The sequence below is a fragment of the Planococcus citri genome, chromosome 1, assembly GCF_950023065.1.
Source record: "Planococcus citri chromosome 1, ihPlaCitr1.1, whole genome shotgun sequence".
NCBI classification, from domain to species: domain Eukaryota; kingdom Metazoa; phylum Arthropoda; class Insecta; order Hemiptera; family Pseudococcidae; genus Planococcus; species Planococcus citri.
In genome coordinates, this window is record NC_088677.1 from 14,004,668 (window position 1) to 14,016,991 (window position 12,324).

A 12,324-nucleotide genomic window follows, 5' to 3' on the forward strand; every position below is an offset into this window, starting at 1 on the left:
TAATGAGCCATGCTCTAAAGCTACTACTATCCATCATAAATGCCAGAATTGAAAAGAAGATAGACGAAAATCTAAGCGAAACACAATATGGCTTTGTAGCAAAAAAAGGGACGAGAGATGCAATTGCCCTGCTGAAAGTGATCATCCAAAGAGCACTGAATGCAAACAGGGAAATTATTGCTTGCTTCGTCGACTATGAAAAAGCATTTGATCGTGTCAACCATGAGAGGATGCTGGAGATCCTGAAGAAATACAATATCGATGACAAAGACCTGCGGATAATCAAGAACTTGTACTGGGAGCAGAGCGCAAATATCAAGTTTGGAACTGAGTACTCGGAGAATAGATGTGGTATAAAGAGAGGCGTGAGACAAGGATGCCCCCTCTCACCTAGGCTGTTCAACGTGTACGCAGAAGAAATAATGAGAGAAGCGCGAATCAAACAAATGGGATTCAAGATCAACGGCAAGAGAATAAATGAAATAAGCTACGCAGACGACAAAGTGATCCTTGCTGAAACAGAAGCGCAGATGCAGAAAATGATCAACCAAATCAACAGTGCTGGATTAAAATATGGAATGAAGATAAATGCAGGCAAGACCAAGGTGATGAGATTTACAAAAGGAGACTTCAAGGAGGTCAAAATCAACATCGGAACTCAAGAAATTGAAAATGTAAATCAGTTCAGATACCTTGGAGCACTGATAAATAATGATGGTAGAGATCATAAAGAAATTAAATCACGGATTGGAATGGCAAAAAGCGCCTTTAACAACCTAGCCAATGTGCTGGGAAATCGAACGATGAGTCTAGCTCTGAGAAAGAGAATTATGCGATGCTACGTATGGACCGTTCTGAAGTATTCCTGTGAAACATGGACCATGAGTGCAGAATGCGAGAAGAAAGTATCTGCTTTTGAGATGTGGTGCTATCGAAGGCTACTACGGATCTCATGGAAGGACTTCATCACCAACCAGGAAGTATTAGCAAGAATAGGAGAGGAGCGGAAAGTCGTAGTAGAAGATATAAAGAACAGAAAGCTAAAGTATCTAGCTCATAAAATACGAGAAAACGGTATTTTCATGCTAGCGGTACAGGGGAAAATTCAAGGAAGAACTACAAGAGGGAGGAAACGATCGGAGATGTTAACAACAAACTCACCGGCCAACTCTCCCTGTAAGACCCTGAAAGAAACTATCAGATACGCTAGAAACCGGCTGATATAGATGGAAGTATACGCTATCTCCTGTAAAGGAGCGCGACTACGACGACGACGACGATCTCCACGAGGTGATACAATGTTCAGGGAGCACAATTACCGCGATGGTAATTAGAACTACCGCGGTGTAGTTCTCACACAATAAACTGATCGAGTCTTTCGAGCCATAGGAAAACGATCGTCGAATCGTATCTGAAAGCTCATTTCGGCCTTGTCACCTTGCTTGTAATGACAACCAGTTGAAGTATGCGCTTTAATCGACTATCAGGTCGGATTTTGTAAGCCGCTCGTAACACCTCCACTAGGAGCATATTAATAATTGGTACTCTGCCACGGTACGTCTACGCGCCAAGATGCTGAGAACTTGGGACAAGTCACCATCAAATCGCGAGATCTTGAGGAGACTTGTGCTCAAAGACTTCTTCACCTTTGGGCTGTGTAGATGATATTACCGAAAATAGACCGTAACACACTAGGTGTTATATTGGTATGCTCGGAGAGTTTATTTTTACCGTGTTGGTATATGCAACTACCGTCGAGTAGATGCAAGGTATTATTCAAACTGGCTCACAATTACAGCAAGGTCAAAATTGGTAAATTAGTGGTCAAGGTTTACGAACCCTTTACACCCTGAAAAAAAAAAGGGACATGCTATTAATTGGTACTCTGCCATGGAGGCATACCATGCCGACAACCTTGCGCAATGCAGCTTGTTCGAGAGCACGGTATTGCCATCTCCATTGCCAATGGAAAGAACCGCCTGCTAGGGCGATTGTTACCTTGATCATTGGCGATGTGATCCAAAAAATGAACTGTAACACACAAGGTGTTATACACGCATGTTCAAATCAGGAAGACCGCTGATCAGCACTCTTGGTCGTCGAACCAATTGAAACCCATCCAAAGGACATGCACTATTTCGGTTCTCTGCCTCGGTACTCACCTACCTAGTCAGCAAGCGGATACTTGTAACGTTACTCGAAGAAACAGACTCGGACAGTGACAGTTTACGGTTTCGCAGAAGACGAAGTAGTGAAGTTACCGAAAATGACCACGCGCCCATTCGCTGGAAAATAAATCGTTGTATTTGTCCCAGCGACTTGGCGATTGGAATCGAAAAGTAACATAGAAGATGTTGCAAGTATGTCCGAATGGGATGCTGACACCTAGGGAATTGAGAGGAACTTGGTAGCATGGTTTACGAACCATTTTTAAGAGCCGCATAAGAACATATTAATAATTGGTACTCTGCCACGGTACGCACCCCGTATCTGGAAGAAATCAGGCGTGGTCCTGGAGGATTCCGCGGTGGTGACGTTACCGAAAAAGACAGGTACGCTGCCTGATAAGTGCCACGACTTGCACGGAACCGGTTACGGGTTCCAACAGGAAATGTAGCGATGACTACCTTTCTGCAATTCATGACACACACGAAACCGATGACACAGCTTCAATTAAAGAAGCCAGTTTCTTTTCGTAGTTGGTGTTGTTCGAGCTTTCGTGTTATCAAAAATGCCAATTTTAACACAATTAAAGTGTTATAATATGTTCAGACGGACAACGCTGCAAGAAGGATATACTATAATCACAGGTTTCCCAGCCTGCGAATCCTCTGCGAGAATTGCAGAAATCGCTGTGTCATTATTTTGCATATCGATAATCGCGATCCGGCAGGCACGTGCCATTTTTCGCATTATCAACCTCAAAAAATGACAGATTTCTTGCAGATGTCGCAGCGAGTGATTTTGAAAAATGGAAGTAACATATAAGATGTTACAATCGTATATCCAAAGCAGCGAAACTACCAAGCACAAAATTGAAATATAGAATACCATTCTTTGATTATTACGCGGTACCACCCACACATGAATCTGTTGCTGGGCCTTGATGGTCGAGTAATTTATTTTCTCTTGTCTAAGTTATTCTTTACCGTATGCCTCTGCCATTCTCATCGTAGAAACGCAGGGGGGCAGGGGGACAGCTCCGCTGCCACGTACATGCATAGTATATCATGTTTTTATCCGTGCTTTTCTCCGCTGGTTACGCCATCGAGCAAACCTCAGAGGGGCATATGTGATATACTACTATGCCGTACGTGGTATGTATAGGGCTCGCCCACATGGTAACACTGCGTTGCACTAAGGCAACACTGCGTTGTATTCTTGTCAGCTAGCCATACGAGCCAAGCGACGAGAGTACAGAACGCCAGTAATGTATCCGAGTGCACGCGGGTATGTTATTCACGGTTAATGGGTTAATGCAGTCATTTAATTATAAGTTTTTACTCTCGAGTGTTAAGTGTTATATTTAGTGCTTTAGTTTTAGTTAGTTATTAGTGAAACCAATGAATAGACGAGAAGGAGTGATGATCTACTCGTCGCCACTCTGGGTAAGTACTTGCACATATCAGTGTGAATAAGTTAGATCTCCTTGCCAGAGGAGATCACTTATCCAAACCTACACCACAGTGTGTAACACCAACGTGTGTATATTTAGTTTAAGAAAGTGTCTTGTTAACGTACATAAATACATAGAATATGTGATTATGTAAAACCTGTAACGTGTTGTTAATATTGCACACATTAAATATTATTCTCGTGTATAACTTGTTATTATTTATGGTGTGTATGATCATATGTTAAGAGTGTAAAAGCAACCATTTCCTACTCACGCCCTAGCCGAGCATGTGAGTATTCCGGTGAGTATTTATTAGAAATACTCTAAGGGATATTTCTTGGAAACAACACAATAGCAACCATCGATAAGTACATTACCAATCACTGCTTTAAGTCATTTTACCCTCTTACATAAGTTGACGGTCAAGTTTACAGATAAGTTCAGTATAATCATAGCTTAATAAAACAGTATTTGAGTACTCGAGTGAAAAGAAGGAGTTTGTGATAAGAGAAAGTTCACCTTTTTTGGAAAAATTTGTTCACTGAACCCATGATGTTCCAGATTTGGAACACTCTTTTGGAAAACTTTGTTCACTGAACTCATAATGTGCCAGATTTGGAACACTCATATTTTCGGTCACCAAGGTAATATATTTGCAGGTCGGTCGTTTTTCGTTCATTCTACATCAACTAGAGACCGCCAACTACCTAGAAAAAATTTTTTCAGGTCATTTACGGTAGATTACAGTGCTTCCACAGAGTTTTGAAAACGTGAGAAATCAGCTGTTTTTGAAATTCTCGCCTGGCTGAATGTGAATGTTTGTATTTCTTTTTCATATGGAGGGAATTCTATATAACTTTTTCTGTAGAATGTAGAAACGTTCCGAAAATGGAACATTATGTTTCCGAGCAAAAAAAATATTTTTTTAACACTTGTAGAATTTTTTAAAATGAACGTTCCATATTTGACCCATTATGCAATTAAGGGTTAAGAGTGGAACTGTCAAATCAAACAAGAGAATAAATCTATAGACTCTAGCTTTCTAACAGGTCCTGTGCCTATGGGTTCTGCAAGTGATAAAAAAATCCAATAATTTAATCTTGACAATTTCTGAAAAAGTCTGGCATTTGGCTCAAAAATTGTGCATTTTTCAACCAAAATTCGCCAAAAAAAATCATATTTTAACTAAATAATTATGTTTCTCTGAAAAAAAACCAAAAAAAACCAGGTAAATCGCCCAAAATTGTCAGATTTTAATTTTCGAAAATTCATCGAAAATCAAAAAAGTACCTACCTTTTTTTTTGGTGTGTACCTATGTTGAAAGTTGGAAAGAAATTCAAAAGTGACCAATCAACTGTAAGGAAAATGCTAAAACTCTTTTGCAATCAGGAAAATTTGCTTACTTAATTCTGATATCTCATCGGAAGCCTTTCTTCAATCCCGAAGAAATTAGTGTTCCTTATTTGATTTCTTATCGAAGAACTTTCATGCATTATTTCAAATCTACCCTTTCTGCAAAAACTTCGCCGAAATTCGCCGACTTTGATGACTTTGCCGATGCTTGAGGAAACCGAAAAATTTTCCTCTTCACTTTAAAAAATCATGAACAGGAAAATGTAAAAGTTTGCTTACTGAATCATATTTGAATTCGATAGTAATGTGTAGACTATATTATATACTTACTACCTACAAGTACCTCCTTTATAATTTTTCATTCAAGTTAGAAACTTGTGGATAAGTATTCTAAGAAATTTTAAAGTCACTTTATTTATTGAGTAAAAATGACGAAAAAATTGCCCTGAAACTAATATCAACTTTCCCGAACCGAATTCCACCATTTTCGGTCATTCTGGAGCCTCCATTTCCCAAAATAAGGAGCTTTTAATTTTCAAAAATTCGTCAAAAATCGGAAAATGAGATTTCGATTGCTGAAATTTTGCCTATGAGAGTTTCAGACCATTTTTTTTTCTATCATTTTTACCTATGAAATGAACAAAGTATAACCTGCAGTTTCAACGCTAATTCTAAAACTCGAGTTTTCGACTTGAAAGTTCAACGTTCAATTTCAAAATTTATTTTTCATTAATTTTCATTTTGTATAAGTCAATGTTCAATCACCAGTCAGCATTGTTCCTGAAACCGAATGCGAGATTAATTTGGAACTGAATTTTTATGGGTTGATTAAAATATTTTCATTTATTCAAGGTTGAAGAAAGCAGTGAAGCTACTTACGACGTGCATTGCAGTAGGTAGCCTGTGTTGATAGTTGAAACGAAATTAAAAAGTGACCATCAACTGTAAGCAAAATGCTAAAACATTTTTGCAATCAGGAAAGTTTGCTTACCTAATTCTGTCAGTTCAATGCGTAATTTCTTGTCGGCATTTTGTGATTCGTTGGATTGCCGAAGAAATTAGCGTTCCTTACTTTATTTATTATCGAAGAACTTTCCTGCATTCTTGCAAATCAACCCATTCTGCAAAAACTTCGTCGTAATTCGCAGACTTTGGTGACTTTTCCGATGCTCGACGAATTCGACAAATTTTAAAAATATTCAATTTCTATTATGAGGCTAATTATTACCAACTTGATTCACACATTTTAAAAATTGTTTGCCTTCGTCTGGCTCAGGCTAATCTGAAGAAATTAAAAATCGTGCTGGAGGCTCTCAGAGTGACCAGATAGGTGAAATTCGATGTTATGAAGTTCGTTTTTGTTGCAGGACTGATTGTCACCATTTTGACTGAATAATTAGTTACGAAATTATGTTTCGCTTAAAAAAAAATTAATAAAAAAACAAAACAAAGCATAAATCGCTCAAAATGGTCGGTTTTCATTTTTTCGGGTAGGTATCAAATAACACGACAATATTTCTTGATATTTTTCCAAAATTGTGTGTTTTTTTGTCTTTGTTTTATAAATCATATTTGGGTTGAAAATCAAAAAAACTGTCATGCAGCTCTCGATAAAGTAAACTCGTATGGCCAAAAAAAAAAAAAAAAAAACTGCACGCAGGAGCCCTTGATTTTTTTTCAGGTAGTTTTCTGAAGAATGGAGAGTTGTTTTCATTTATGTAGATGCTCAGAACCAAAAATATGATTTTGAAAATTTTGAAAGATATTCAAAATTATCTAAATGAATAATTAGGTATTTGTTTAAACGAAGCTGAGTGATTATAGTGCTGGTAAAGGTTGACGGTGTTGTATTTTCGCCCTTCCGTTTAACACCATTCGGCCTCAATAGATGATATTTTATTGGCATTTATTTACAGTATGGTATTCGGTTTTAAAGTTAAAACGTGAGTAGACCGCATGGAAAATAATATTCAAAACAAATTAGGTCCTCTGCACTTTGGAAGATCATAAACAGTAAAATGTAAAAGTTTGCTTACTGAATCGTATTTTAATGAGAAACGTTAAGAGACTGGTATATCCAGTTCTTCCAATGATATTTTGAAACTTGAGTTTTCGTCTTGAAAGTTCAGCGTTCAAATTCAAAATATTTTTCATAATTTTCATTTTGTATAAGTGAATGATCTCGCCGATCAGCATTGTTACTGAAACAAATGCGAGATTAGGTAATTTGGAAATGAATTTTTATGCGTCGATGCAGCAAAAGTGAAATATTTTTATTTATTCAAGGCTGAAGAGAGCAGTAAAGTTATCATACATACAACGTGCAGAAAGTAGATAGAGAGCCCGTGTTGAAAGTTGGAAATAAATTCAAAAGTGACCAATATCAAGTGTAAGGAAAATGCTAAAACTCTTTTGCAATCAACATAATTTGCTTACCTAATTTTGATGGGTTGATTGTTGACAAGTTTTGAAAATGTTCAAACTCCACTATGAGGTTAATTTTTTAACCGGCTTGATTCGCACATTTTTGAAATTTTTTGCTCTCGTCTTGCTCAGGCTAATCTGAAGAAATTGAAAATCGTGCCGGAGGCTTCGAAGTGACCAGATAGGGTGAAATTTGATTTTATGAAGTTCAGATGGTTTGTTTCTAAATAAATAATTAATTAATCATCTTTTTCTTTGAAAACAAAAAGGAAAAAAAAAGAGAAAAAACATAAATTGCCCAAAATGGCCACGTTTTAATTTTTAAATTTGTAAAAAATCTATAAGTTAGATTTTGACTTCTGAAATTTTGGCTATCGATCGAAGTTTCGGACCATGTTTTTTTCAAAAAATTACGATTGTGTTCCAACGAACGTGTGGAATACAGTTTTCTTTTTTCCCGTCACAACACACGATGGAAAAATTCCAAAAAACTGCATTGAATTTCTGGAAATAAGTACCGAAGTACGGCTGGAATTGAGGAATTAGTTGTATGGTTCTTTAATTTTCTGTGAAGAAGAGGGTAGGGGGAGGGTTCATTTAAAATTCTGAATCGTTTTTCAAACTTGCAAGTAAAATTGAAAAATTTTACGTCATCTTACCTATTGTTTTTTTCTTTTGCTTAGGAAAATCGCTATCAGGTAAAACTCTTCCAAAATCTAACCTCTGAATTTAGAAGTTCAGTTTATTTACCGATGAAATGAACAAAATTTCTAAATAAGCTAAATTTTTTGAGTGCATTTTCCATGACGATGAAGAGATGAGGGGAAATTGGTGCAACATGTGGTTAAGGTTAGTCGGAACTCCTGAAAGGACCCCTTAAAAATGCTGAAGAATTTCTGCGTTCTAATTTAGAGAATATGCTTGACCCATAAACACCTATATTGTCATCTTAAATTCAATTTTTTAACAAAATTTAGTTAGTCGTAGTGAATAATTTTGAATGTAGTTGTGTTCTCGTTTTTCGCACATTATTTACTATGAAATAGGCGCACATACACTGTATGTGGTTCAATAAATTATGTTTTGAATTCAATTTTATAAATATCATCTTAAAATTATTGATAATTTTAAATTGATGCTAAATGTTTTAAGGTGAGATCATGCTGATTATGCCATCAAAAGTGGTTTAGTTGAATGCACCAATTTACAATAAATTTATTCAATTTCATTATTTGAATAAAAGTAGGTACTTAGTTGGTACATTCCTACTTCGTAAAATGAGTAGATACCTACTTGAAAAATCAAGAAATGAGAAATCATATTCAAGTTGATATTTAAAAGCGAACTTAGCAACCAATGCAACCATCAACCAATATGGTGAAAGCAAATGCAAAAACTATCTTGCAATCAGCGAATAACTGATGGATTGTTCCTTTCTGACGTCGTTCCCTCTGGGTATGAGCGCTAATGATCGCGGGAAATGAAATTTTGAGTTGCTTTTAAGCACTGTCAAAATAAAATTGAGAAATTTCAAGTCATCTTACCCAATGAAATGTTTCATGTATTGATGATGTGTTGTTTCTAGTACTTTTCAATTTCGATATTAGACATTTTCTCAAAATCACGAATTCACCTTTAAAGTCAACCAAATTCACCTTCAGAAAATTGTGAAGGACTTACCCAAAAAATTTGGGCTTCTCCGGGTACACCAACATACGTAGGCATGGTTTTGTTCGTATCAACGAGGGACACTTCTAAAGTTTCTCTGTTAGATTCACAATAATGTGATTCGAGCTGTTGCCAAAATACTGAGGTGTGGCTAAATTAATTTCCTACCGAGCGTGTGCCTGAGTAATTATAATGAACTTTTCAAAAATATACAGATTAGGATACCAAAAAACCATAGAAAATTGTATATAATTTTTGAAGTATGTATGAATAGAAATAGAATAAAAACAAGTTGAGAACAACTTACATTAGGTATATTATTCTACAGAATTACAGAATATGTATCGAACTGCTCTTGGACGCATTTCTTTTAGGAAGGATTAGGCTGATTAATCTGATAATGTTTTTTTTTTGGTTTTTCCATTATTCTTAAAATTAATTTTATGTATGGGTGAAAAATCTTGACCAACGACATTATGAGTTTGAACATAAGCTGCTTTAGTCAATTCACACCTAGTTATATTGAATTGAGGAATTAGACCTCCCAGAAACCATTCTGAAGAAAATTTGCACAATATAGACAGCCTTTTCAGTTCAGCAGCAAATTCTTGCATATAGATCATTTTCTTTCTGATTGTGTTCGTTATTATAGCTGGCATTACTATCTGAAAATAAATTTTTGAGTTGTTTTTAAACATTTTCATATGAGAGTGGAAAATTTCAAGTCATCGCACCTTATGAAATGTTATCTCTGTAGTTGTGTATTTTGTTGTAGCATTCTGTGACTATCCCAGACAACCATTCTGAAATCCAAAAATTCATAACCCTACTAAAGAACATCAACCGAATAAACCAAATCTAAACCCCTTTCTTCACGGGTGTAATAATCCTGCAATTATAAACGCCCTCCCCCCCTAAAAAAAATTCATAAGTATCATGAATATGCACAACATAGGCAGCCTTTTCAATTCAACAGCATCTTCATGAACATATTATTAATTTTCTTTCTGATTGTGCTTTTAAAATTTAAAATGCTCAGCATATTTATTTCGTTTTCACTTTAGTCTCAAAACCTAAATTTTTAGCCTCAAAAATGAAAAATCGATGACATCCCCACTGAGAACAATGGGCCAATGATCGGAGGCACCTCAACCTAGAAACTCAAAATTTTTGGAGATATTTCCCAAGGAGTGTAGCTTTACGATAGACTATCAGCCAATGTTCTATTACATATCTGAAAATACTATAACATCAACTTTTGTTGAGTGTTGAAAAATCTTGAAAAATTACCACTTTTAAAAAACTCGATTGAAAGCAGGGATGAAAATAAGTATTTACCAACTCAACACTGTTATCGTATCAATTCACCATTAGTGTAACCACTTCGCTCGCAAAAAAAATTTAATTCGACGTTTTACTTGCTCCACAGATCAAAACGTGCAGAAAAATAAGCGCTATCAAAGTCACCTCGCGAAATCAAAGCGACCCCACCTGACGGTACTTAAACAAAGTGTATAGTCTGTACTTTCAACACTGATTTGAAACTTGAGTTTTAAACTGGAATGTTCAACGTTCAATTTCAAAATATTTTTCATAATTTTAATTTTCTATACGTAATTAATTACGTAAGTACCTAAGTAAGTACCCAAATGATCAATCACCGATCCGCATTCTTACTGAAACCGAATGCAAGATTGATTTGGAAATGGAATTTTTATGCATTGATTTAGCAAAAGTGAAATATTTTCATTTAGGTATTCAAGGCTGAAGAAAGCAGTGGAGCCACCTACTTTTTTTTTTTTTGGTTTGTACAACGTGCAATAGGTAGCCAATATTGAAAGTTGGAAAGAAATTCAAAAGTGACCAATCAACTGTAAGGAAAATGCTAAAACTCTTTTGCAATCAGGAAAATTTCTGATCATTGGAAGTCTTTTCTTATTTATTCACTTTGTGCGATGATTTAGCAAAAGTGAAATATGTTCATTTAGGTATTCAACATTATAGAAAGCATATTGGAGCTACCTACAACTTGCAGTAGGTATAGCCTATGTTGAAAGTTGAAAAGAAATTCAAATTACCATCAACTGCAAGGAAAATATTAAAGCTCTTTTGCAATCAGGAAATTTTTTTTACCTAATTCTGATATTTTCATTTACGTTTGGGGTTCTTGCGGTTTTTTTGTACTTATTCCCAAAGAAATTAGTGTTCCTTACTTGATTTCTTATCGAAGAACTTTCATGCATTATTGCAAATCTACGTTTTCTGTAAAAACTTCGCCAAAATTCACCCACTTTGACGACTTTGCCTATACTCGACGGAGTCTACAAATTCAAAAATTTTTCAAACTCGATTACGAGGTTACCTAATTTTACCGACTTGATTCGCACATTTTTGAAGGTCATTTTAGCGCATTTTGGGGAAACATCACAAAAATTGATTTAAAAAACGCAACATTAAATAAAAAAATCATCGATTTTTCAAATTAGAAAAAAAATTTCAATTTAAACCAGGGTTTTATTTTTATCTAAAAAACTCCAAAAAACTGCTCACAGGAGCCCTTGATTTTTTTTTTAGGTAGTTTTCTGAAGAATTGAGAGATGTTTTCATTCAGATACTCACAACCAAAAATATGATTTTGGATATTTTGAATGATATATATATATACATATATTCAAAGTTATCAAAATGAATATAATTAGGTAGGTATTTCTTTAAACGAAGCTGCGTGATTATAGTGCTGGTAAAGGTTGACGGTGATGTATTTTCACCCTTCCATTTGAGATCATTCGGCCACCATTGAGGTAAGTTAACCTACTTTTTGCAAAATTCGAAAAAATGCAGAAACGATCCACTCCAATGGGTGGGTGAATTTTTTTGTTGATCTCTTAGTGTTGTCCTATTTGATGGAGAAGAAAAGCGTTTGGTTAAGGTGTTGCAGTAATTTATTGAGAGTTTGGTGTTGATTGTTGTTGTGGAATGTTTTTGTGTAGATGATATTTTCTTAGCATTTATTTTCAATACCTACAGTGGTATTCGGTTTCAAAGTGAAAACGTGAGTAGACCGCTTGGAAAATAATATTTAAAACTAATTAGGTCCTCTGCACAGAAGATCATAAACAGAAAAATGTAAAAGCTTGCTTACTGAATCGTATTTTAATGCGAAACGTATAGGTACCTTGAATTGTGTGCTTTCAAGGCTGTTTTGGAACTCAAGTTTTTGGCTTGAAAGTTCAGAGTTCTAATTCAAAATATTTTTCATAAT